The sequence below is a fragment of the Topomyia yanbarensis genome, chromosome 2 (assembly GCF_030247195.1).
Source record: "Topomyia yanbarensis strain Yona2022 chromosome 2, ASM3024719v1, whole genome shotgun sequence".
Lineage (NCBI taxonomy): Eukaryota > Metazoa > Arthropoda > Insecta > Diptera > Culicidae > Topomyia > Topomyia yanbarensis.
In genome coordinates this window covers 196,984,684-197,007,044 of record NC_080671.1, presented here as the reverse complement: position 1 = coordinate 197,007,044, position 22,361 = coordinate 196,984,684, and the positions used below count along the sequence as shown (strand labels likewise).

General features: G+C 37.6%; 1 protein-coding gene across 2 annotated transcripts in view; it reads left to right on the top strand.

The window, feature by feature from the left end:
- Positions 1 to 22,361, top strand: part of LOC131682575 (uncharacterized) — a 64,797-nt gene that overhangs the window by 8,247 nt on the left and 34,189 nt on the right. Inside the window, exon 1 of one of the 2 annotated variants that reach the window (XM_058964160.1) lies at positions 7,128 to 7,149. The exons of the other annotated variant lie outside the window; for it this stretch is intronic. The gene's annotated coding sequence lies outside the window, so the exon portion shown is untranslated. Of the gene's footprint in view, positions 1 to 7,127; positions 7,150 to 22,361 lie in introns of those variants that run through there. 2 annotated transcript variants of the gene reach the window in all.

Here is a 22,361-nt window from a genome sequence, read left to right as displayed (position 1 = left end):
GGTTTGGATCGAGTCTGGATTTTTGATATTCTTGAATATGGGTTGGGTTTGGCGTGGAAAAAAATAAAACCGACCATCTGTTTAATGTTTAATGTGTTTAATAATGCCCAATACAAATTGTCTAAAGAGAATATCTTTATATCAAAATGTTTGAAGAAAACAGATTTCGTAACACATGAGGATAAATCATCAATTCGTTGTGATAAAAAGAAGATGAAACACTGCGATAGTCAGGAAAGTTCCAACTAATAACAGGTAGTTCAATTATTTTGTGCACCAAGCATAATGTTACCTTCTATGGTAGAAGAATAAACAAACACCCCACCGACTGCAACGGATTCTCTAAACAAGTAACGTGATGAATGAAAAAAACGAGATTAAAAATTGCTCATCGACAGCGCAAGCTCCACTGACAGTTTATCACGTGGCGATGGAAATAATTTCGCTAGTCCGCACTCGGTTACCTCGCTCATGTTCCCCGCAATTACATCAAAACAATTTATACCCTTCTCAAGCATCGATAGTAAGCGCACAACGATATAAAGATTACACACGTTATTGGATAAGTTCTGTATCTAAATACCCACGTGCGTCAATCGGAGACATATATTCTGTAGTACTGAGAGAAATCGTAGCGTAATAGCGTTTTAGACGAAGCGCTCAATATTGACCGAGGACGCCACGATTACACAACAGCAGTGTACCTACAATCGGGGGCAAAATAGGGTAATTTAGCATTGTCGCTCGCTTTCGCCGGTATTTACAAATCATAATGCCTAAGCGGTGAGCGTAAATCACTGGCTATTGGCTAAATTAATCATCCCGCTTCAGAACGCTCGACGAGTGAGTCGTGAAAGTTTAGTGGAGAATTTGCACCGCAATGCGTGGTGGTGAATTTCATTATTTTCTCTAACCCTGAACGGGTGCGATTGTGCTTTGTGGTGGCCAATGTTTACATATTATACAACTTCAAACAGTAACAAATTGCTCGTACATTTTTCATGCGAAATAAACATTTTCAGAAACGCTTTTAAAATTCTCAACTTAAGTCACGAATATGATTATCGAGTAGTTGTTTAATCTTCTCAAACATGCCACAATTCTGTATTTGATTTACAATTGCCACAAACCTAAATATCCCAAGTTATACCACTCTATCGCGTGATATGGAATCTTAAAATGCTGGAATCAGCATGCCTAGTTTGTTGGTACCGAGAATCCTAGGAAAATATATATCAACTCTTTAAAACACATTTCATGAACACCCGCATACCTAAGTACATGTGTGCAACAGCTTAGGTTTACAAATAGCGATCATTTGATAAACCCTCAATCAATCAATTCCCGCATCCACGTGGTTGTTTTTATTTGCGCACGTTCCCGGTTCGTTTTCAATCTTAGATGGAATGTTTATCCATGTACTGGTAAAATAGACTGTGAATTCCAACCTTGTACCCCGAAAATAATAGTTTGGATGTCGGTTTCCTGGAAATTTCAGCTCTTATGATTTATGAGAAGTACTCACGTTAACGGATTATGTGACGAAATGATCGAATGTATCTTTGTATAGAAGATACTAAAGCTATTGGCGTTGTCGTCGAAATTGAGAAGTTTTATTACAGCGATTAGAAAAAATCGTTAAATCAAAACTTTTTTATGGAGCGGAAGGTGTCCTGTCTGGGCCGGCCAAAGTAAACTGATGGTGAGTCAAGAGATACTTTGTGTCACGAAAGTTTGAATTTCGTCCTAGCCGGAATCAAAATTATTCTGATATCTCACATAGTTCTTTTTCAATTGAAAAAGTTGTAGAGACAAATGTGGTATTGGCAATGTATAAAGTTGATTCTATAGTCGTTAGGTTCACGCGGCAGGCGATGGAGAGGTGGACGACAACTCTGCAGCTCAGAAGTGGGAAAGACGTTTTGCAGTCTAGAACGTTCAGTAGGACACTCAATCGAAACAGGCAAAATATGAAGAAAGCTCACCGGAAGAGATGACCCATACCTTCCACATAGACGAATTTAAAATCTATGCTGACTCAATGGATGATGTAGTCATCAAGCTAGTCGAAAGGATTAGTGGCGATATCGGTATGGCGTTTGGTCTAGAGAAATTCCGATCTGTTCAGCTACTACCAGGGCGATTGGTCGACACTGGAGGCTTCGAGATCGACGAAGGCGGGATGATTCGGGATATGGTTCTTTTCTGAATCCGGGAATTAGGTCAGAGCAATCAATACGTTTGCTGTTCCCGTGTAGACCTAAATTTTCGGCGTCATCAAATTGAGCCGGACTGACCTGGAACATCGTGAGAGAAAATTAAGAAAGGTGTTTAGACAAGCGGGAATACGTCATCCTCAGTCGGCGCTGGAGAGATTCACATTGTCAAGGTACAAGTAGTCGACATCCAGGCACTATGAGTAGCGCAGATGCTACGACTGCCAGAATGCTTTGTGGAAAATGCCTACCAACATGGAGTATATCAAGCAGTTTGTGCTGGGGACCGCAACGAGCGCTAGCGAACCACAACCAATCTGCAGACTGCGGAAGAGAAGAAAGCACGGTGCCCTCTAGAGTGACGAGAAAAAAACGCTCTTCGGGTCACCCCTGATTCGATTCCTAGTCCCACTGGGGGTGCCTGGTCCAAATTTGAACCAAATCGGATAAATTTTCATGGAGGAAGCCTACTAACTGGCATTTCCACCGCTAGGTAGCACTGTAGTAAATAGTTTATTACTGAAAATGATAATAATGACGATAAATTTATTGTCTACAACTTTGTAGAAGACTGCAAATCAAATCCAACTTCCTTAGGAGAAGTTATTAAACTTTTAATGTCTGAGTTAGTTTTGCATGATGCCTAACACTGCATGGAATCAGTAGTCGATTTACATGATCTTTTTTGTGAAATAATGATTGAGTTTAGCTAAATAGTATATTTGAAAGACGTATGAGTCATCTTTTAACTAGCAAATTTTAGTTCTAAATTTCACTACCTAGCGAGCCCCCACACTAACTAACATTTCAATGTGATTTTTAAAAGTATGCATTTCATCGTGATTAAACCCAAGTATTTAACTTCATCTGACCATGTTAAATTCAAACAATTTAATTTAATAATATGAATATTATTTGGTTATTGGTTTAAGAGAAGAAGGTTTAGCCAAGAACACAATTATTCGTATTTTTGCCGCGTTAGTGGACATTTCCCATTTTCTAAAGTAACCATTGAAAATATTCCATCCTAGTATCATTACAGAAAGGGGGCTTTTTAGTTGGAAAATTGAAGTTCCATATTTTGGCAATTGTGCTAAACACTGTCGAAAGTTTATTCAATGTTTAGAAGAGCAACTCCAGTGAAACAATCCTCTGGAATATTTGCCTTTATCATGTTACTTACTCTAACAAGTTAGTGAGTATTTGAATTTATTAATAGAAGAGTATGAATTATTTATTGATTTATTAATAGAAGAGGATGAACAAATTGGTCGATAACTAGATTCTGCTGGAGTCTCTGATGGATTTTTATCTGACTTCAGAATAGAAGTAAAAAGTTGCCACTACCTCTAGGGATCCAAAAATGGTTGCTTACCCTACTAGTTTGCGCAAAAAATTGTTGTTAGACGGTCAATTAAAGTTGGATATATTTCATGTACTGTACTGGCGTTTTTAAATTATGGCGCAGTTTGCTAATTTTTGAATAATTTTTTACTCATCGGTGGAACGCCAATAACCCGGATCGATCGCGGATATTGAGTTTTTCCTTTGTAGTCAGTAACACACTTGAATATACACACACCGACAATGAGTTTATTGGGCGTTGATTGTAACCGGCAGCCATATGAAATCCTGCGTTAATTTCGTTGACCCGGAGCAGATTTTTCCATTCTTTTTTTCCAATACACATAACAATAAACGAATCGTTAACTAGGAAAACTTGATTAGTCCTGCATTGTCGCAATAATCACAACTTTCAGTGTTATTTATCTCGATTTTTTCAATTGACGTTAATAATAATTTGAACAGTTTGCAATATATTTACAGTTTGTGATTTTTTAATGATATCGAGCTGCGGCTCTGGTTTCGTCAGTCAGTCGTTGTAAGTTCGAATCTCCATTTTTAATGTCAGTTGGAATTAGAACGTTTGGCGAAGTATAAGCGCTTGTTTGTGTTTAAATATAGCATTTTATACTTGTAAACAGTAATGATTATAGGGAAATTACATTCGTTTAAATGTACAATCTATGAACTTATGCTGTTACTCATTAAAATGATTTCTTCATTTGTTGTTTTGTTGTGCGCAGTCAGTGAATGCAGGAAGCAGCCATTCGAAAAATGAAAACTGGTTTTAAATTTTTATTTCCCTGTAAATTTAATTTCATAAACAACAAATATAATACTTGATTGCTGCGTCATATGTGCGATGCATTTTTTCCTGGCTGTATTGTGGGAAAACATGGACCATTTTCCAGTTTTTTTGTGGTAATGTTTACCCTCATCCTCCACGGATCTGGTAAGAATTGTCCACGTAGGTTCTGGGATGGCGCCGTTTTTTTGATGACACATTATTATTTAATAAGCGTTTATTTTTTCGATTGTGCATAACCATCCGACCTCCTTCCTTACTTACTTCGTATGCAATGGTAAAATTGTTTCATTATTTTATATCAATCGCCGTTTTTCGTGACTTTTGGCGGGTGGATGTGCACATAATACATTTTAAATGCGATGCGGTTCCGTGCAATTTCGTCATTCCGATCTGCGAATTTCATTATCGTCCTGACCAACGTGATGCCGCTACGCTACGGCTATTGGCGGGTTGATATAAATAGCAATTATTGTTGCACGCTTGGCTGAGTCACGCTGGTAGGTCGAGATCATTCAGATGCACAAAAAGATCAATCTGTTGTGGTCGATTGGCCAGAACCTGGTCATTTGAACCACACTCCAATTAACATATTCCATCTAACGGGGCTATGGTCCCAGATGTGATGGGATTGTTCGATGAAACCAACAGGGGACTGAAATAGAAAAACCTTTGTGTGGTCTGGGTTCTCCAATGGTTGCGAAGTATCAGTTTTTTCAATGCTAGCTAAGGGAGGGGTCAGGGTTTCAGCCATTTTTTTGAGAGGTGACGATCTGCTAATAGGAGACATTGGGAGTCGATGGGTCAATTAGGAGGTATTTTGGAGGCTGCGGCGGTGATCACAAAAACTGTTAGGAACATGTGATGGCATCATCACAGTTCCTCGATGGCGGAGTGGTTAACGCACCTAACTAGAGACTGGGAGATCGCTGGCTCGATTCCTGCTTGAGGACATATCTTTTCTCGGTGTTTCTAATAAAAAGGTGAATTTTCACCGTTTCTTCATTCTCACTGTTCCGATCATTCTTTCTCTGTCTGTTTTCCAGTGGAATCAAAATCCTTAAGAAAGGAAAAAACAAAGACACACATCAAAACAAAGGAATGTATAATTTTTTTTTGCGAAATTTAGGTGAAGTGAATTGATCAAAACTTTTATAATGTATCATTCCAATAACATTCTGTAATTTTTCTTTGCAAAAATATTGACAAGCGACTCGATGACGAAGCTTAGAACGTCTCTGGAAAAAGCAATATTTGCAGTGTCATCTACCATTCAAAAACTACTTATTCGATTTATTTCAAACTTTGCTTTTACATTCTATGTTTAAAATATCTAACCTCTACGTTGAATTTTCGAGATCCTTTTTCAATTAATGAGGTTTTTACTCATTTGAAATTAAAATTGCCACTTTTCTCGAAAATTCGGCCATTACACAATCCATTGAGTGTAATGTTTGTGCAACATGACTTACCATTATTCGCAACAAATTTTACAACAATGAATATTTAATCACTAAAGAATTCAAGCATCAATCCAACGTGTCATCCCAGGATGTCATCGGAAAATCAAAAATTTTCGTTCATTTTATCAATACATCCATGATGCCTTCTGAACATCATATTCAGAGTATGAAGACGACACCAAACCACATTGAGAAGAAAAGTGTTTTCACAAAAAACCGTACCTGCATGCCTTTACACTAAAATTTTCACCAAACCGTATTGTATTATGATGTCTGATTTAGTTTGTATCTTGGATAAGGATATTTCGGACTCGAGCCCAAGTTCCGTGTTCCAGTGTACGTTCGAAAGCAGACAAGTTTTATTACACAGTCGTTAACAAAATAAGCCATTTTACCATCAGTTTGTTCGAATCTTTTCGGTTCGTTAAACATAATAGTCGCCGAGATAAAAGTTCCGTCAAATCGAAAAAAAGAAAAAGCTCCATCAACTTGTTACACATGCTTATAAATAATAAGACAATTATTTTTCTCTTAAAATTTTTCAGGGACTTCATAACATTACAGAATAACAAAGAGACAAACATATTTTGAATCATTGGGGACAAATATGCACACTCCTATTCCTAATTAATTTAAAAATAAATTTAAAATTTCGGCAATAAATACTAAACTCAAACTGTTTAAAAATTACATTTGGTTTTTTGAGAAACTTTGTAGCATTTCGTCACGAAATTCTAATCTCTTCCTTAAAAACAGCGTGGTTTTGTCTTACGCACAGGGCCCAGTTTACCTAATATCAAGAGAAAATCATCATCTATCATCTTTCAAAGCTACTAAAAAAACTACCTCCCTATCTGACAAAACTTTTTTAGAATTTTAAAAGATTAGCCGCCAGTCATCTAGTAAGTTGTGTTTTCTGACCGTAGCGCTCTAGATTGCTCCCAATCCAACGTAAACAAGAGCAAGATTGAAAAAGTATATTCTGACTCCATATTTGTGCTATTTTATGCCTACTGCGTCCATTCGATAAGGACCCATTTCCCAGCAGAATTGTGCCTAATCCGGATTACAGTCACTGTGTATCTACTCGACCCGTTCTCGATCCTCATAGTATGTATCGCAAATGGTGCTGTTGTTCATAATGCGTTGCTTCCTTAGGTGATGATAAATTCTACTAGCTACTTCCGCAATAAATTCAAATAAATGTTTATTTATTTGATATTCATTTCTAATGTAGACTGTCTTTTAATACCACTGTACATTTTTATTCTGTTTCTGTATAGGATTGGCAAGTTTGATCCCCTCGAAGGACGAGACAGCTGTAAGCAATTTGATTGTCTATATTTTTTTTTTGGAGGTGTGCTGCATAACATTATCAGGAATCAAAATATGTTAGCTCAACTGACATGTTCTCCGTATGTAGTTGGTAACTTGTGCCTTGTTAGGAAGAGAATATATATATATATATATATATATATATATATATATATATATATATATATATATATATATATATATATATATATATATATATATATATATATATATATATATATATATATATATATATATATATATATATATATATATATATATATATATATATATATATATATATATATATATATATATATATATATATATATATATATATATATATATATATATATATGTTTCGAAGTTCCAGTCGCCTTATGTTTCGTCAATGTAAGGTTAATGGAAAACTCAAAAGCGCTATTGCAATTGTGGAGATATTCACGTTTCTTGATTGAAAATAGCTCTTCTTCCCATGTCGATAACTTTTAAAAGGTCTAAAGCGGGCGAACCACACGGTAAACAAATTATAGTACAAGAAAAGCACAACAAATTCTGAAAAAATCAGATCTCCCTAAGGCTATTTTCAATCAAGAAATGTGAATATCTCCACACATACTAGCGATAGAAAGTTTCCGTCTTCGGCAAAGTAATTCAGTTTAACAGTTCAAAAAATGTTCTAGAACATTTATATAATGGGAAAAATCGCGAAGAAAACTTATGAAGAAAAAACTATTTTTAAGGGGCCTTCACAAATGATGCCCCTTATCTCAGAAACCGTAACAGATAAAGAGTTGAAGTCTTCAGGTAAAATGTTTGTAACGAGTTTATCTTCTACTTTTCTGAAGTAAGTATTTTTCTATCTGAGTGATAGAAGAAAATAAATTTCGTAACTCACTATTATGGGGAATAATCATCAATCCGAAAGAAATAAGGGGAGTTCTATTCGAAGATACTTTCTAAAAGACATCACATTGCTAAAGTCAACAGTTTTGACGCAATCCAAAAAATTCCCTTTTTGCTTTCTCATATAAAGAAAGGCTATGCAATCACTGAAAAATCGACTTTTCAACGGAGGCCGGAGGGCCGAGTGTCATTGACCATTCGATTCAGTTCGTCGAGATCGGTAAATGTCTGTTTGTATGTATGTGTGTGTATGTGTCATTTAAACTCACACAATTTTCTTAGAGATGGCTGAACCGATTTTCACAAACTTAGTTTCATCTGAAAAGTATAACGCTCCCAAAAGCTGCTATTGAAATTTTAGTTGATCCGACTACTCAATCGATTTATTTTAAACTTTGCAAACACATTCTATATTAAAAATTCCTAATCCTTACGTTGAGTTTTCGAGATAAATCTTCATTTAAGGGGTGTTCACTCATAAAACGGCTGTATTTTTCATGAAAAATAGTAATTTTTATTTAAAATGAATAAAAAATCCCTAAATTAAAATTAAATCAAAAACTCAACGTAGGGATTAGATTTTTTTACATAGAATGTGTATGCAAAGGTTGAAAGAAATCGATTAAGTAGTTTTGGAATGGCAGGTAACACCGCAAATCATGATTTTCCAGAGATGTTATACAAAAAGCTTCGTCACCGAGTTGGTTGTCGATATTTTTGCATACAAATAATACAGCATGTTATTGAAATGATATACTACAATGTGCAAAAGTTTTAATCAATTCGATTCACGCAAAGTTCTACAAAAATTCACAAAAAAAGTGTTTTTAACCCCAATGAACGTGTTCTTAGCTTACAGCATTTAAATCACAATTTATTTTACGTGCTCGCGTAAAAGTTCACGAATTTAGATCATTTTCACTTTCATGATTGTTAATAGATCAAGTTCAGCTCATTGTTTAGATAATCTCACGTAAACTTCACAAAATATTGTTCATGGATTAAATTTGGTTTCGTGAACTGATTCTTGATTTATAGTATATAGAGTTCACGTAACCAAAAGATATCGCAGATCGATTCCATTTTCATGATCCAGTTCAAACATAATACATTTTTGGTTTTAATATTTGCATTTGAATTATTGGAATTCGGAATACTGTTAATCAGAAGTCAGTTAACGAGGTAGGAATAGATGCATAAATTAAATTTATGCATGCATTCCTACCTCATGAACTGATTCCTAATTAACAGTATATTAGCTGAAATCCTCATTTTCTTCACAAAACCATAAAAGACGTTTTCTCTACCATAATCTGGTTAATGTGGTATGCAATTTTGTAGGACATGGTACTAATATTTGTACGATATAGTTCATTGAGCTCATTATTGCGAGCTTCGCGAACTGCTTCTGAGTTTATATTTTTCACGTGCTACTAAATAAGTCCACAAACTTAAAAATTATCCCATGCATTTTATCCTTCATTCAAAAAAAAATTCACAGAATTTGGAATATGATTTATGGATACATTCTTGATCCGTGAACTGATTCATGGCTGATAGTATATGCTTCAGGCCATACCGTACAATTTGTCAAGCTGCTAGAGAGCAGTCGTATGCTCGAGAAGCAGATAAAAGGAAACGTTATTCATTTGATCAAATTAATTGTGATGTTCAGAAACCAGACGAAAACTGTGCTGAGCGCCAACAGATTTACAAATCGCATTCATGAAATTGTTCATGAAACCATAAGATATTATAGAAATCCTAACTAAGTTCCTGAAATCATAAGCATGAGTAAGCGTGAAAATCCGACAGAACACTCAGAATCAAATATGACACAAAGAGAAATTACGATAATCGTGACAAAGCTCTTGATATCATGGACAAGGGTCACATTACTCCACGTGTAAAGTCCGATAGCACGCTCAAGAACAAAATGCCACGGTAACGAAAGGAGAAATTACATAAGACATGTCAAGGATTTTGAATCAATGAATTCATTCATAGTGATTAAGAATGAGTCAGATTACTTCCCATGAAAAACCGATAGTAATCTTATGAATAAAATAACAAAATATTTAAATCGAACAGAGAAATTACGAAAATCGTGATCTAAGGTCATGAATATGAGTTGTGTTAATTCTTATGAGATTCCGATAGAAAACACACCATTACAATATCAGAATTACGCAAATATAAAAGACGAAAGTCATTCGGAAATCTTCTGAAATCGTTGACCTGAAGCACATTACTCTGCCAGAAAAATGTAAACTAATGACTAAAACATCACAATAACGCACAGAGTCATTACAAAAATCATCATTAACTTCCTGAAATCATCAACATCGCCTATTCTCGACTCATTTAGTCAATATAGTTAATACAAATTAGTGTATTTTCAAATTTATTTCATTTATTTATTTTTTTCGTCAAGCATATGTAGACTACATAGAATGGTTTTACAATATTTACTTATATACTATACATTATTTCTACGGTTTAGTTCAGATTTGATTTGTTTTCTAGACATGGAAAGGTCAATTATTACACAATTTTCATTATAATCACGCATCATTCTATTGATGGGGCTATTTTTAGAATAGTTTGTCCTAAAAGATTGTTCTTGGAATAAATTACGAGTTCTTAGTTGTCGGCTAGGTACATAAAATTTTATTTGCGAAAGTAATGATGCGGATTGTACACGTTGAGAAATAATGTCGTTGATAAAGTAAAGCATGGCAAATTCGCGGCGTTCTTTGAGTGTTTGTATATTAATAAGCATGCAACGTGCTTTATACGATGGAAGAGGAAATGTCGTCCAGTTTAGTTTACGAAGCGCGTACAAAATAAATTGTTTTTGGACTGATTCGATGCGTTCTTCGTACAGGACAGTGTATGGGTTCCATACTATGCTGCAATATTCCAAAATTGGCCTGATATATGTATTGTATAATGATTTTATTGTGTAAGGGTCTTCAAAATTGTAGGTGAAACGTTTAATAAAACCCAGCATACTATTTGCTTTATTTATTATTGTATTATAATGTTCAACAAATGTGAGCTTGGAGTCTAAGATTACGCCTAAATCTCGTACAATTTTGCATTTTTCTACAAGTTGGTTGCCTAAGTGTATGTCTATGGGAACATTTGAAATTTTTCTGCTGAAGGTTATTGAGTTGCATTTCTTTACATTAAGTTGGAGTAGACTTTTGCTACACCAAGTGTGGAATATATTTATTTCGTTTTGGAATATTTCAGTGTCTTTGACATTTCTTATTTCCATGAAAAGTTTCATGTCACCTGCATATATAAGCACTTTAAGATGTTTGAGTATAAAGGTAATGTCATTAACGTACAAAATAAAAATAAGAGGGCCTAAGTGGGAACCCTGGGGTACGCCAGAAGTGACAAAAATTGGTTCCGAGAGTATATTCTGAAAGCGAACTGTTTGTTGACGTTTCGTTAAATATGATTCGAGCCATTTCAATAGTTTATTTTCTATGCCATATTTTTGCAGTTTGAAGAGTAATAAAGGTATGTCAATACGGTCGAATGCTTTACTAAAGTCTGTGTAGAGTGTTTCCACATGGTTGCCATTGTCCATAGCATTTATAGTAAATGTTACAAATTCTAAAAGGTTTGATGTTGTTGAGCGGCCTTTATAAAAGCCATGCTGCTTGCTTGTTATTTGATTTTTGATTTGCTGAAATATTTTGTCATTTACTAGTTTTTCGAATAATTTTGGAATGCATGATATAATGGCAATCCCACGATGGTTTCGGATGTCCGATTAAGCGCCTGATTTAAAAATTGGCACTAAAAAGGATGATTTCCATATTTCTGGGAATGTACCATTTTTCAGTGACATGTTGAAAATATGTAGTAGTGGTAGAGTGAATTCTTCTGCTAGATTTTTTAAAAATATTGGTGCTATTCCGTCCGGTCCAGGTCCTTTTGATGCGTCCAAGTTTTTTAGTGCAGTGGTAATTTCGTGTTCAGATAGTTCGTGGACGGCAATGTCATTTGAAAATTCAGCTATAAATGAAAAGTAGTCGCGGTCGCGGTCTGTTTCGGAATATGAAGTATAGACTTCTTGAAAGAATTTTCCAAATAAATTGCAAATTTCAGTATTGTTATTTCCTACATGTCCGTCAAAATGCATTTGGGATGGAAAGTTGCTACTTTTCAATTTCGTTTTCACGTAATTGAAGAAATTCTTTGGATAGGTCTTGATTTCAGTCTCGATTTTACGATTATATTCTTCATGTGCAGTGTTAATGGCTATGTCGAGTTGGGAGCAACTATCCAGATAGTTTTGCCGATTTGTAATGCTATGTTCTTTCTTGTAAATTTTATGTGCCTTTTGCTTTCTATTTTTTAAATTTTTCAGATGTTGGTTGAACCATACAGGCTGCCATGAGTTCTTCTTCTTCTTTTTACTGGTACTATTCCAGAGATTAAATTCGTTACAATTAAATAGAATTTAGTCACTGCTTCGTTGATATTTCCTTCTATACTCAATACAGCTTGCCAATTTATTCTACATAGTCTACGCTTGACTTCTTCGAAGTCAGTTTTATGGTATTCCGGCACTTCCTCATACTCCAAGTCGTTCGGGGAAGAGTTTTGATGAATAAAAATTGAATATTCGATTATGAATTATAATCATTAAAATTCGGAACATACTCGGAAACGTTTTATATTGCTTTACGCATCCTGAACCCTTACTAAATCATGAGCTCGCTACTTGAAGACTAATTTATTTTGAAATGCAGAACAAACATTGATTTTTTCCGCGCTTTGTCACTAACACATATAGGGGAACCCGGGGCTATTCGGACCTACCTAAGCAAATCGCATTTTTAGGTGGATAGGTGTGAAAAAAAAAATCGGTCAAAGGTCCTAATTGTTAGTTTGAAACCTGAGCTACATTTTGGTGCCATAAAAGTTCATTTGCACCACTCCATGGCAGCGCTAGGTGGCGATTTGCAAAACTCTACATTTTTCCACTCTTCTACAATGCAGGGGTAATTCGGACCTCCCTACGGGGCAATTCAGACCGTCAGTTTTTTAGTTATTTTACAATGTTTATTTATGAAATTTTTATTAGAGAAACTCCTTAAGAAGCAAAAAAAATAAATTCCGTTACAAAAAGTTACAAAAACTTAATCTGGTTAGTCACAGTTATCGATTGGCGCATCATGTATTTTCTTTGCTGTGGCGTATGCAATCGCTTGTGTAGCCGCAAGCCGCTGAACGGTGTTTTATAGAATAGGGGTCAGAATAGCCCCGTACGCTCATTTCGCACAAAAGTGGTGCGCATCTTGAAAATATCTGTGTTTTCACCCAAACAAAAATCATTCCATAGAATAAGAGCCTCAAGCTTTCTATATACTACTGACATTTCTCTTTTTTCACTTTAATTTGATACTTTAATCACGGTTTTACCATTATAGTGAGTTTTGTTTTGAGGATGGCAAAAAAATGAAACACGTTGTATCTCCTTTCTAAAAAAAAACAAATAATTAGATTCAACTGTCAAAATTAATGTTTTAGAATGCGGTTCCACGAATATGTACGACAGTCAGAAAGTCTTACGATTTTCTGAGAAATCGAGGGGGTCTGAATTACCCCCAAGGTCTTAATAGCCCCGGGTCCCCCTAAGCATGATACGCAAATTATGGCAGCTACAAATGCTATACATATTGATCAAGGTATAATAAATTAGACACATGAAACATTATTTTTTCACCCATTTATTAGTAAGAACCTGAGAAAGGCAAAAACGAAGCGAACACGATTGAAAATAATTTTCTTTAAAAACCTAACCTCGAATCGTTTTATCTCACACTGCCTCATATCAGCTGTGATTACTAGACGCTGAGCAACCGATAAAATGCGATGTGCATGTTTACAGCTACAACATACAACTCGTTTGAACTTGATCTTGATGTAATACCTATAGTTAGTCAATGAAGGAGTAGCAGTCGAGCGGTCGATGGTGTAATCGCTTTCGTTTCGATCGTTTCAATCGTGTTAAGCGCATTCGAAATGCTAAACGCTTATATACGCATATCAGTTAGGAACAATCAATTATCACCAGGAATAAATCACTACAAAGATCGAGCTGTGCACAGGTGGATAATTGAAGATTGGAACGAGATTCGCACTATCACTGTCTTTAAGCTGCCCGATATGATGGAGGCATTTCAAAATAAGGCGGTGTTTTAGAAAACCTTGCAATTCAATCGTATATGCACGATCTGCAACAAAAATAGAGTTGCACTTGCATGAACCTTAATAGAAATTCAAGGTTCTCTAGAGCAATGATCAAAGCTCTTTTGAGTGAGGTAAGCGAGTATAGTAAAATCGTTCTAAGTAGGATTGCGTTGAAAGGTAGCACGCTAACAACAACAATACATTTTATGCGCTTTAGCTTTGTTGAACTACAAAACAGTGCATTTCATGTTCGACTGAACTGGTAAGTTTGCCGGGTGAAGGCGCTTCAGATTAGAAATTGCCATATAACATTGGTACGTTCTGGCTCATGGTAAACGTTGACGTTCATGTTTACTTCAGATTAATTAAATTCATGTCGTTTAAAATGTTGCTATAGGTTTGGGTTGATGTAGTAAAGCAATAAATACATTATGAATGATAATGCCACCTTCGGAACCGGTATGATGTTTCTTTTTATTCAAGAAACGGCCGCATCTCTTCAGAATCTGGCACTTGTTGTAGGCACCAATCTCACGCAAATTCAAAATTAGGTACACTATTTGTAATTATCATGTTACTAAACTGCTAATTAGTTTCCCTTGTCCGCATTACTAAGATTTTTGCGATATTAAATATAGTTTTTTGTAACAATAATTGTGAATGTTTTTGTAAAATGTTAATAACAAAATAATAATTTAAACTTTGGTAAAATTCTACGACAACACCTAACTACTTCCTTTTAAGGACCATTCATAAATTACGTAACGCGTTCAGGGGGGGAGGGGGTCCGAGAAGTTGTGATAGATGGGGGAGGGGGAGTAAGCTAGACCGTTACGTAACATGTTTTTACTGAACAAAAAAATTTCGAAGAATTTGTTACGTAATAAGGTAGGGGGTGGGGTTAGAAAAATTTGTGACAATTTGTTACATGGGGGGAGGGGGGAGTCAATTTTGGGTAATTTTTGCGTTACGTAATTTATGAATGGTCCCTTATAGACAATACATATGTGTTTAGAGAGGTAGTATGAATATTCTGGAGTGTTAAACTACAGATAAAAGACGTTTAAAATGTGGCTGAACATCCGCAACTGAAATTTCGAAAAATAATTTCAGCAACACGTAACCTTTGTAGGTGGCGCAGTGATCGATGGTATGCAGTAAAGACGCTGAATCCCTCTGGATAAAGACTCGTCATCTCAATTTTTTTCCTATTATTTATTGGTCAGTATCATTCCAATCGAGTACGAAACCTGTCAAAAGCACTTAATCCGAAGAAAATCGCTTCGAATCTTCTGAAACGAAGGCCATTCACAGGTCTCGTGCTCGATTGGAATGACACTGACAGATAAATGATAAACAATCGATAGATTTGTCGAGTCTTTATCCAGAGAGATTCAGCGTCGTTACTATGCAGTTGGAGTGTAACTGTTAAACATGTACAGTTGCGTAGATAAAAATAGTGAAACTCTGATTTCAAACTTATATCAATTTGAATCAATTGTATTGTAGTCTGGATGTCTAATACCTGTGGTTGCACACCCTGTTGGAGGCAGGAAACACAAACTTGCTTCCCTCACATTGCAAGAAGCAGCTTGATTTCATCCGTCGGGTGCTCATTACAATTCTTCTGACCTGTTTACAATGTCCAGTTACGTTAAAAGGGTTTCGAAACCAACCGCATAAGTGGTATCTTACGATAGATCTGTATCACATATAACGTTTCCAAATTTAATCCTATTCTTATTTCCTTTACTTTTCGTTTCGCTAAAGCCAGAAGCTTACCGCCGTTGCAGAGGTTTGAACCAGATCGCGAACAAAGAGTGGCACAGCCCCATACTATAATTAGCACTTGCTACAAACAACCCCAGGAATCAATGCGCATTTACAATATTCTATTTTTAACAATTGTCGCTTTCGTCACTGATTAGAACTTCGACACGAAATGTCAATTTTCTCAACCAATTGACACGACACCGGTAATGAATGATTACGTAGAGATCACTTAACATTCTACAAAAACACTTTTCAGCTGGAACTGGTTTCTTTGGACTGTATGTCCGCTATCTCTCTTACAGTAACGTTTGAGCGAGGGAAGACTTTTTTGAAACGTGCCAAAGAAACTTGGCTTGCAACTAACGTTTATTACTTTTCTTGCGAAATCTGTTTTTTGCCAATTCTGACAGCTTTACGACAGTTAATTCGGATCTAACAATTTGCGAATGAAAAAACGTTGCCGATTGAACTCTCAGTATTTATTGATACTATTCTAGAGTCACTTAATATCGCGTGCTACCGGAACCAGTATTTTCGAGCGATTTTCCCCCATAGAGCGAATCAATAAAGTCATAAATGTTTGATCTGATCAAACCCATCGAAACAAAAGTGTGCACTGTAACACTATGTCTGCATATGTTTACCTTGGGGTGCAAATTGTAAAACGTACAAATCATGACGCGAAGCATTTTCGCAGTTTTTGCCATAGCATCACAAAAACAACTCGTGCCACCCTCAAAATTGGAATGTAAACAAATGTGCAAATATGTGGCCTTTTGAGAAGACATTGTAGGATTTAATACTAGGCAGCAGAGTCATCGCTTAAAAATCGATGATAAATGTTATTTTTTTTTTATCTCGGCAGCTAAAAGTTCTAGGTTCTGGCAGACAAAGCTTCGCCAGCAAAACAGTTCTGGGTCAGAAAAGGTACAGCTCAACCAAAACTCTTTCATAAGAAAATGAGCACCGAGCTCTTTTTTTTCGGATTTACAAACACGCTTCATATCCATCATCGAAGATTACATGATGTTGTTGGGAAAATCGGCAATCATAAATTTAGCGGATGAGAGGAAATATTTTGAAATCATCTGTGCAGGACCGGCGAGGAGTTACCAGCACTCAACATACGTCAGTGAAGTAAAACATAAACATAAACGGTCCCAAGTAGCTTCCCTACACTATTCCTGATTTAAAAATTAGTACCAGGCAGTTATTGTTGCTAAAAATATATTAGGCTTATGGGAGAAAAACCAGGACAAATCAAGCGTTTTCCTCGACTACCCAGGACAATCAGTGAAAAACCAGGACATGCCCTGGGAAACCCGGACGCATGGTCACCCAGATATCAATTTGGGAGGCTTCAAATTGATGAACTGATTAAGTTGTACGAATTCTTATTGTATGTAGTGTTACGGTCAAACATTGGTCAAACAATAATGTGTATGAATCGGTTAATCGGTCAAATTTTTTATTTAAAATTCAAATTATTTTTCTTTTGTAAGTTCAATTTATGCAGAATAAAGAAACAGTATTCACTCAAGCTTCCTTTTTAGCGAATGCGAATTGCCGGGCTTTTCGTTTGACTTCTTCCAAGTTTTGTACAGCCTCTGTGACCGCAGAACGCCAGTTTGTCTTGAGCTGCATCTCGCTGAGAATTGTCCTTCGCGTCTTCTCGAAGTCCCGCTTGGCGATTTTCCAATATTTTTGTATTGAGATTCTATTGGGATCGGACCTCTGGCATGTTGGAAGGGTGCGTATCTTTGTGCATCACCTGGGCGGCATACCACTCCATGGCTTTTCCCGTAATGGCAAGATGCCAAATCCGGTCAAAACTAAACGGAATAAATGTGTTGCTTGGGCAAAGACCTTTGAAGTTATTCCAGGCACTTCTGCACGTAAATTTCCTGGTTGCGATATAAATATCGCTCTTCAAGGCACAAGAAGAGATGGTCTGCCTTACGAGATGCTTTTTACGAACCTCGACAACTTAATATATTTGGAAATATCTGCCACCTTTCGTAGTCTAGTCGACGTATAATATTTCTATCCAGGAAGCTGTTTAAAGTCTCGCTTGACGTAGGTTTCGTCATGCTGTATCACGTAATTAATCTTGCTTATCGTCACGATTTGGAGTCACCACCTTCTTGCAAGCCGACAGTCCGGCTCTTTTTTTTTTTTTTTTTTTTTTTATTCATTTCGTTTATTTGATAGGCACAAATGCGTTAGCTTGGCGGTGCCAAATGCTTTTGTTTTTACATTTTGGATATCTTAAAACTAGGAGGTTACAATGTTGAAATATTTTTTTTTTACAAAGGAAAAGAAAGTTTACAGCTATCTTAAGACTAGAAATAAGATTCAATATACAAAAGAGGGCCAAAAGATTTTTTTATGAAAAAAATTTAAAACAAGGGATTCACTTTGATATACAAGAGGGGGAGTAATAGTATTTTACGAAATATTTTACGGTTATCTTAAAACTAACAATATAGTTTAGTACACAAAAGGGGGAACAAATATTTATGAGAAATTTCACAGAAATCTTAAAACTAGGGATTCAATTCTATTTACAAGATGGAGGACAAGAGTTTCAATAAAGAGTAAAAATTATAGCTATCTTAAAACTAGGAATACAGAATACTAATTTGAATTTTTTAACTAAAACTTATGCTTGGTCAAGATATTCAAAGGGTGACTTATTTCCGCATCAGTGTAGCAGCAGTTGTATCAAAGACAGGGGAGAGACAGGGAAAGAAGAGCAAAACTTGCAACTTTCGCTCGAACGGCGGGGGGGGGGGGGGGGGAGGGAGATCAGCGTATCAAATTTGCGCCTCAGTCTAGTAAGTCGTCGAGTACCGGATTGGCGGATGGTATTCTTCGGACCCGCGGGGAATCCTTCAAAAGTCATCGGACCTCGAGTCGCTCTCGCTTCAGTTTCCTTCTATGCAGGCGTAGTGGTAAGGGCGACGGCGGTTACATAGTGGCACTCTGGAGCTGATCGGTTCCACAAGGCAGGAGGAAACTCTAAAAACGAGAAATAAAAGAGAGGGGCTAAATTGGGATATTTATCGTTTTTATGAAGGTATAAATAAGGGACATATAGGGGAAATCACGAGTTGCCAGCATATCTCGGACTGGTACATTGGGTGGTCTACCTCGGGCCCGAAGGGATTCCTTTAACTGAGACCTGGCGTCACAATACCCGGCGCACACCCAGACAACGTGTTCGATGTCGTGATAGCCCTCGTCACAAGCGCACAGACTACTCTCCGCAAGCCCAATACGCCGCAAATGCGCATCCATGGTGTAGTGATTGGACATAAGTCGGGACATTACACGAATAAAATCCCGACCCACATCCATCCCCCCGAACCAAGGCTTCGTTGATACCTTTGGGATAATCGAATGTAGCCATCGTCCAAGTTCCCCATTGCTCCACGAGGTTTGCCAACTGTTGAGCGTCCTCTGACGACAAATACTAAAAAATTCATTGAAGCAGATTGGTCTTTCGTATATGTCACCATTTAATGCGCCCACCTTTGCTAATGAGTCGGCCTTTTCATTGCCCGGGATAGAACAATGAGAGGGGACCCAAACAAAGGTAATCTTATAAGATTTTTCAGATAACGTACACAAGGACTCCTGTATCTTCCCCAGAAAATACGGTAATTGCTTTTTAGGCTTCACCGCACGAAGAGCCTCGATAGAGCTGAGGCTGTCCGAAACGATGAAGTAGTGATCTGTGGGCAGAGTGTCGATGATCCCAAGGGTGTACTGAATTGCAGCTAACTCTGCGACGTAAACTGAAGCGGGATCATTGAGCTTGAATGAAGCGGTGATAGTATTGTTGAAGATACCGAAGCCAGTGGACCCATCGAGATTTGATCCGTCAGTGTAAAACATTTTGTCGCAGTCGACTTCTCGGAATTTATTATAAAATATATTGGGGATCACCTGCGGGCGTATATGGTCCGGGATTCCACGAATCTCTTCCTTCATGGATGTGTCGAAGAATACAGTAGAATCAGAAGTATCTAGCAAACGAACACGGTTGGGAGTATATGCAGAAGGATTAATGCTCTGTGCCATGTAGTCGAAGTACAAGGCCATAAATCGGGTTTGAGAATTAAGCTCGACGAGCCTCTCGAAGTTTTCAATTACCAACGGGTTCAGAATGTCGCATCGGATGAGCAATCGATATGAGAGTTCCCAAAATCGATTTTTTAGCGGAAGAACGCCCGCCAGCACTTCGAGACTCATCGTATGGGTCGAGTGCATGCAACCCAAGGCAATGCGCAAGCAACGATACTGGATTCTCTCCAGTTTGATGAAGTGTATGTTCGCAGCGGAGCGGAAACAGAAACACCCGTACTCCATCACCGACAATATCGTTGTTTGGTACAACCTGATCAGGTCTCCTGGGTGAGCACCCCACCATGTTCCAGTTATTGTTCGGAGAAAATTGATCCTTTGTTGGCATTTCTGTTTCAGATACCTAATGTGACATCCCCAGGTACCTTTAGAGTCGAACCAGACCCCGAGATATTTAAATGTGAAAACCTGGTTGATCGTTGCACCCATTATTAAAAGCTGGAGTTGCGCCGGCTCACGTTTCCTAGAAAAAACAACCAACTCAGTTTTCTCCGTGGAGAACTCAATACCCAGCTGAAGAGCCCAAGCAGACAAATTGTCCAAGGTATTTTGTAATGGTCCTTGCAAGTCGGCAGCTTTGGGCCCTGTAACAGAGACCACCCCGTCGTCTGCAAGTTGCCTTAGCGTGCATGAATTGGCAAGACAATCGTCAATGTCATTCACGTAGAAATTGTAGAGCAGGGGACTTAGACATGAGCCCTGGGGAAGACCCATGTAGCTAAATCGCGATGTTGTTAAATCGCCATGCGAAAAGTGCATGTGCTTTTCAGACAACAGGTTTAGCAAAAAGTTATTTAAAATTGGCGAAAGACCATGCTGGTGCAGCTTCTCTGACAGAGTGTTGATAGAAACTGAGTCAAAAGCCCCCTTAATATCCAAGAAGACTGATGCCATGTGCTCTTTGTTAGCATAGGCCATTTGGATTTCTGTAGAAAGCAACGCAAGGCAATCGTTCGTCCCTTTGCCTTTGCGGAAGCCAAATTGTGTATCTGACAGTAAGCCATTTGCTTCAACCCAATTGTCGAGGCGAAACATGATCATTTTCTCGAACAACTTCCGAATACAGGACAGCATTGCAATCGGCCGATACGAGTTGTGGTCGGAGGCTGGTTTTCCTGGTTTTTGGATGGCGATGACCTTCACTTGCCTCCATTCATAAGGGACAATGTTACCCTCAAGAAACTTGTTAAATAAATTCAACAGGCGCCTTTTTGCAGTGTCAGGCAGATTCTTCAGCAAGTTGAATTTGATTCTGTCTAACCCTGGGGCGTTATTGTTGCACGATAAGAGAGCAAGTGAGAACTCCACCATCGAAAACGGTGTTTCGTTCGCGGTATCGTGAGAAGACGCGGCGCGGTACGTTTTCTGTACCGGGACAGAGTCCGGACAGATCTTCTTGGCGAAAGCGAATATCCAACGGTTTGAATATTCCACGTTCTCGTTGGTACTATTATGATTACGCATACGTCGAGCCGTACCCCAAAGAGTGCTCATCGCTGTTTCTCTCGTTAACCCGTCGACGAACCGGCGCCAATAACTGCGTTTTTTGGCTTTCATTAGACTCTTCATTCGCCTTTCTAACGACGCGTACTGTTGATAGCTAGCGGGTAACCCGTCTTCCCGGAAGGCCTTATATGCAGTGGACTTTTCCGCGTACAGCTCTGAGCACTCTTTATCCCACCACAGGGTGGGAGACCGTCTATGGGTATTCGCGCTGGGTACTGGTTTAGTCTGAGCTTGATTCGCACTGTCGAGAATCAAGCCAGCCAAAAACCTGTACTCTTCCTCCGGAGGAAGTTCTTGAGTGGATTCGATTTTAACGGATATCGCGGTCGCGTAACTCTTCCAATCAATGTTCCGTGTGAGGTCATACGATACATTGATTGTTTCCGATGGTCTTGAACCGTTAGCAATTGAAATCACGATAGGCAAATGATCGCTACCGTGGGGATCAGGGATCACCTTCCACATGCAATCTAACTGTAGCGATGTCGAGCAAAGCGATAAATCCAACGCGCTTGCGCGTGCTGGTGGTGTAGGAATCCGCGTCATTTCTCCCGTGTTTAAGATGGTCATGTTGAAATTATCGCAAAGATCTTGGATTAATGTTGATCTATTATCATCATGAAGACAGCCCCATACCGTACCGTGCGAGTTAAAGTCTCCCAGAAC